The sequence below is a fragment of the Anas acuta genome, unplaced genomic scaffold (assembly GCF_963932015.1).
Source record: "Anas acuta unplaced genomic scaffold, bAnaAcu1.1 SCAFFOLD_114, whole genome shotgun sequence".
NCBI classification, from domain to species: Eukaryota; Metazoa; Chordata; class Aves; order Anseriformes; family Anatidae; genus Anas; species Anas acuta.
In genome coordinates, this window is record NW_027076137.1 from 238,596 (window position 1) to 244,413 (window position 5,818).

A 5,818-nucleotide genomic window follows, 5' to 3' on the forward strand; every position below is an offset into this window, starting at 1 on the left:
GCTGTTCTTGTCCTACTCTTGGTCTGTCCATACATACTATGGTTTAAATCCAAATAGAATCATGCGATGAGGAAGATCTCACTGCAACAAATTCAACATCTAAAATCAAAGTTTACATTTTCCGTGATTTTCTTCCCGAGCAGAAGTTTGGAGTACTCCTTTTCCATTAATGTAGAGATTATTTCAAACAGTCTTGAAGTGCTTGATGACTTAACAGTCTGCAGGTTTATCATCAAATCCAAAAAAAAACCGACTTGGTAGACTATTTTTTTCCCGGTTTTACATGACCACTAGGAAAGAAGGCCTGAAATAAAGAGGTGAAAGGCAAATAGTTTTCATTTGGTGTGATGATTAAGTGTCCAACAAGAGGAAGAGTTGCAAGATAGCTTCTTAAATTCAGTCCAGCCAAGTAGGAAAAGTAAACGTGGACAGCTGTATCTTGGCAAAGAAGATAGTAGGGAGCAAGGAGTTTTAGCAGTCAAGATGGAAGGTGATGCCATGAGGCTTACAGGCTAGTAATGTTCTAGTGAAACCCAGCCTTCCTAAAGAAAAAAGAGCTTTTCTCCCAGAGAAAGAGAGACAGACAGACAGACAGACAGAACAAAAGGAATGAAGGAAGGAAGGGCGGGAGGGAGGGAGGGCGGGAGGGAGGAAGGTAAAGGGAGAAAGAAGGAATACCCCACACTCATAAAACTGAGAAAGATCCAGGTGTAAAAGTATGTAAAAGAAAGACAACTGTCATGTTGTGGTCTGATAGGATGTAGGAGAAAGCAGAAACCCAGCAATTCTGTCTTTCCTACTCCTCCAAACCAATTCCGTTGACAACTCTGAATGCTTCCAGCTAGAAAAAAAAGGAAGAATGAAGTGGAGGGCTCCTTGCCATCACTGTATTTCTGGAGCGGATTTCTGGATAGTCCCCGCAGCCAGCTGTAGGGCCTGTGCCAGGCTTGGAGTGGCTGCAGGGAACATGCCAGGGGCTCGAGGTGCTGCAGGGAACATGCCAGGGGCTGGAGGGGCTGCAGGGCGAGTGACACGGGTTTGAGGGGCCTCAGGTCCCACCGCAGTGGTTGAAGTCGATGCAGGGAACATCAGAGTTGTTGGAGGGGCTGCAGGTAAAATGCCAGGGGTTGCGGGGGCTGCAGGGTGCTGAGTCACAGCTTTGCATCAGGTCAAGACGCATTTTCCTAGAACCATCAATTTCCCCCTGAAGGGGCTGAATAGCATGGAACGGTCTTCAAAATGCACAGAGCAGACCCCAGCAAACGTAGGGATGCTGCTGGCAAGTAGGGAACCTTTTTGTTGATGTTGTTAACATTGTTTCACGACAACAGATGCAAACATGTATCTTGAGTTGAGGGCAAAGGTGACCTTGGATCTGAAGCACACAGGCGTTCGCTAATGTCCCCCCATCCGGAGTGAATCCACAACGACTCGGAAGGAAAACTAAAGTCCAAACCAGTGCACTGGGATAAAGAGAGTTTAATAGGGTAGAAAAGGAATAAAAACAATATAATAAATATTAATATTTATAATTTATAATATAATAACGTATAAAAATGTTTAATTAATAAGATTAAATAATAATCATCATAATTTTATAGTAATAAAACAACGCCATACTGTACAACACAGTCAATAAAGTAGATTTAATGCAATAAAAATAAAACCCATTTATCCCATTCCAATGAGTTCCTATCCCCATCATCACTTCCCATCCCACTGATCATTTCCTATCCCAACAACGTCCCAGTTCTGATCCCAAGGCTGAATTCCCAACTCCCACCCACCCATCCAGCCAGCCATGCACCCATTTTCTGCATTTTCAGGTCACAAGACTCTGATGAAGGCCACCTCAGCCTTTTCCCCGAAAAAAAAGCTGCTCTTTATTGTGAAAAACTTCACTTTTGCACAACACTGCAGACCCAGCCAAGATGGTCCTGCAAGACAAGGTGAAACAAACATACAAAGCCCATATGGATGTAAATTGGTTCATCTAAACAAATTCCTACCACGAAATCCTGATCCTCAATCTCAGCACCGATGAAAAAAGAGGATACAGTTCCCTCCTCCAAGGTCCCTCTCTGCCCCTGCTCCCCGTGGGCTCCTCTCCATGGCTGCAGCTGCGGCCCGGGGCCTGCTCCTGCGGGGGCTCTCCACAGGCCGCAGCCTCCTCCAGGCCACAGCCACCTGCTCCACCGGGGGCTCCTCCACCCACAGGGGCGCTGCAGCGTGGAGATCTGCTCCATGGGGGACCCATGGGTGCAGGGGGACAGCCTGCTCCACCAGGGGCCTCTCCCTGCACAGCCCGCAGGGGAACTGCTGCTGCCTCCTGCCCTCCTGCTGCACTCACCTGGGGGGCTGCAGGGCTGCTTCTCCTCTCTTTCGCCCTGTGAAACAGCTTTTTGTTGTTATTTTTGTTCTCCTTTCTTCAATATGCTCTCCCAGAGGAACAAGCGACATCGTTTCTTGGCTTGGCTCTGGCCAGCAGTGGAGCCGTTATCTAACGGGGGGCAGCTTCTAGATTCTTCTCACGGAAGCCACCAAAGGGAGGACAGACCAAATGATTGCAAATTGATATCCACGTGACAGCAAAATGGAGTCAAAGGATAAATTGTGCTATTCAGACTAAAAATGTGTAACATGCAGCTACATATATCTGACCTTTGCACCTAAGTGCTGTTAACCATCCCAGGCATTTGTTGTTCACATGGTGAATAAGTGCTGTTTTGGATTTACAGAGACAATCTGTAGATTTGGTTCCAAAGGGGTTAAAATTCAGGCAAGGCAGTGAGAGCTTTGTGGGCTGCAGGAGAACCAAAATGCAGGAACTGTCAGGGCTCATCCTCACCCGTGACCAACTCTCATTTGGTCTTCTTTGGAGAGAAAGCCAAGCCAGACAGATGGCTTCCACTACTTCTATGGGAGTGACATTGGGATTGATCTTTAAAATGAAATGAAGCAGAAGGCTGTGGGTTCTCCAACCTTCAAGATATGCAGCACTTGGCTGGGAAGGTTTCTTACGTTCCTATGGATTTGAAGAATTAGGGCTGAAAGAAGCAGCAGGAGCCTAGGGCCATATTCTGTCATCTCTATGGAAACTCCTGACGGGAATTACCTCCCTACTGGTGTCAAACTGCAGGCAGGCAAACGGGTGTGGTCTCCTCTCTGTGCAACTCCCCAGTCCATGGTGTCTCTTTGCATGTGTGAAATTGCATGTGTATAGGGGGTGTGGTGGCAGAAGACTGAAAGCCTCTTCTGATGGGTCCTAAAGCTGTGAGTCTGACCCTTCTGGGACTGTGCTGAAAGCGATCCTGGGGATAGAAGGGAGAGTGATCCAGCTGCACATCATGAGACGGGGAAGAGACGGAGGCTCTGGCGTGCACTGCTGACTGGTTTGCCTCAGTGGGGTTGGAGTGAGGAAGCTGTACCCTCCTCTGTTAGCACAAAGGAGAGGAGTTATTCCACGCTATTTTTCCTCCTCTTTGTATGAATGGACAGACTGCACAGTTGGTTAAGGCCGTAGCTACTGAAGACAAGAACTCGATTGTCTGCTGCTCTTCAGGCAGAAGGCAGAAGGAATCAAGAGACAGGACTGGCTCTGTCTGCATACTGCAGTAGACGCACTTTTTTGCATCTTCTGTGCGTGAAAAAGTATGTTTTAATTGATAAGAATCCCAAGGGCCTAGAAATACTGCAGTTTTAGGATAAATCTGGCATAAACTGAGTGTCCTGAGGATTTTGAGTACTCCATTTCCGTGGCCAGACCAACAGAAACTCCAGGGCAATAGTAAACACAACTTTCTCTCTCTTATCCTAAACTTCTCCACTTGTTATCTCCTGACCAGCAATTTACAGGAAAGTTACAGGAAAGTGAGGGAAAATATTTGAACTATTTATACATCAGTGCAGGTGGTGCCATGTTAACTTCACTCTTTTGCAAGGTCTTGTTTGCTAACAGCAAGTTATGGCCCCTAGGGATGTTTTACCTTGAGGGAGGGAATGGGGGCACACCAAAACAAGTAGAACAAGCAAAATACTGTGGGGTGGAGCTGACAAAACAACAAACAAACAAACAAACAACAAAAAAACAACTACCACCACAGACCACCCACTAGTGCCGTGCTTTTCATCCTGAAGTGAGGAAAGAGCAGAGCATCCTTGCAGTAACTTCATGCCTCAAAACCCTCCTTTGTCACTCTTCCTGCACTTGTGTAACAGTTGCTTGCAGGTCTGTTTCCTTTCTTATTTCAGGACTGGAAGATGGCTTCATGGACAAAACAGACTTGGCTTGGGGAAGAGTAATTGAATTTATTGCCAACTGATCACAAAGTAGGACAGTGAGAATTTAAAAACTTTAAAACAAACCAACCAACCAACCAACCAACCAACCAAACAGAAAACCACCTCGCCACACTACCTCCATCCCAGGCTAAACCTCAGTCTTGATTCTTCTACCTATTTCCCACAGAGCAGTGGGGGGTGGTTGGAGGATGTTGGGGAATGGAGGTTGCAGGCTCTGCTGCTCCTTCATTGTATTTGGCAATTTTATTGATGGTAGCGCTCCCCACCCCTCCCATCCCCTCTTTTCCCTTCCCTCCACTCCCCTGCCCTCCCCTATGCTCCCTGTTCTTTCTGACCAACAGTATGATAGATTCGGAGATTCGGGTGGGTGGTCAGCACGTGGGGCTATGGGGAGAGGACATGTACACAAAGATTTGGCTCCAGATCCAAAATGTCATGTATTTGGCAATTTTATTCATGGTAGCACTCCCCTCCCCTCCCCTCCCCTCCCCTCCTCTCCCCTCCCCTCCCCTCCCCTCCCGTCTCTTCCCCTCTTTTGCCTCCTCTCCCCACTTTTGCCTCCCCTCCACTCTCCTCCCCCCCATCCCCTCCCCTCCCGTCTCCTCCCCTCCCCTACCATCCCCTCCCCTATGCTCCCTGTCCCTATACTCTGCTACACTCCCCTCCCCTATACTACCCTACACACTCCTACACTCCCCTCCCCTATCCTACCCTAAACTCCCGTTCGCTACACTACCCTACATTACCCTATGCCCCCCTCCCCTACACTCTCCTACACTCCCCTCCCGTATCCTACCATACACTCCCCTAAACTCCGATCCCCTACACTACCCTATACTCTCCTATGCTCCCCTCCCCTCTAACACGCTACACTACGCTATGCTACCCTACCCTACCCTACCCTACCCTACCCTACCCTACCCTACCCTACCCTACCCTACCCTACCCTACCCTACCCTACCCTATCCTATCCTATCCTATCCTATCCTATCCTATCCTATCCTATCCTATCCTACCCTCCCCCTGCCCTCCCCTCCCCTCCCTTCCTTTTATTCCCTCCCCTTCCCTCCCCTCTTGTCTTCTTCTCTCCTCTCTTCTTTCTTTCGGGTAACTTCAAATCGCTTCAGTCGTTCTCATAGCTCCTATGCCTGGCTGATTCACGGGAACCCATCAGCAGCAACCAGAAGCGCTCCAGCTGCTGTGTCACTGGTCGAGCAACAGTCTCCAACTGGGAATCGCTGACTTCGTTGTGTGGCTCAGACAGGTGCCTTGCAGTTCCACCGTGGCCTGGACGTTTCCTCTTGCTGTGTCCCCACCTACAGCGCAGTTCTGCTTAGAAGCAGCAGCAGGCTTTGGAAGATGTCCCACTCCTTCCATTTTCAGTGGTTTAGCTTGGCTAGCCGGGTGGTGTCTGTCAATAGAAGACAACACCGAGATTTGGGTTAGAAACAGCTAACTGAGTAGTTCCTTTGCACAAGGGCAAGGAATATTTACCCCTTCCTAATGGAGACTGCAG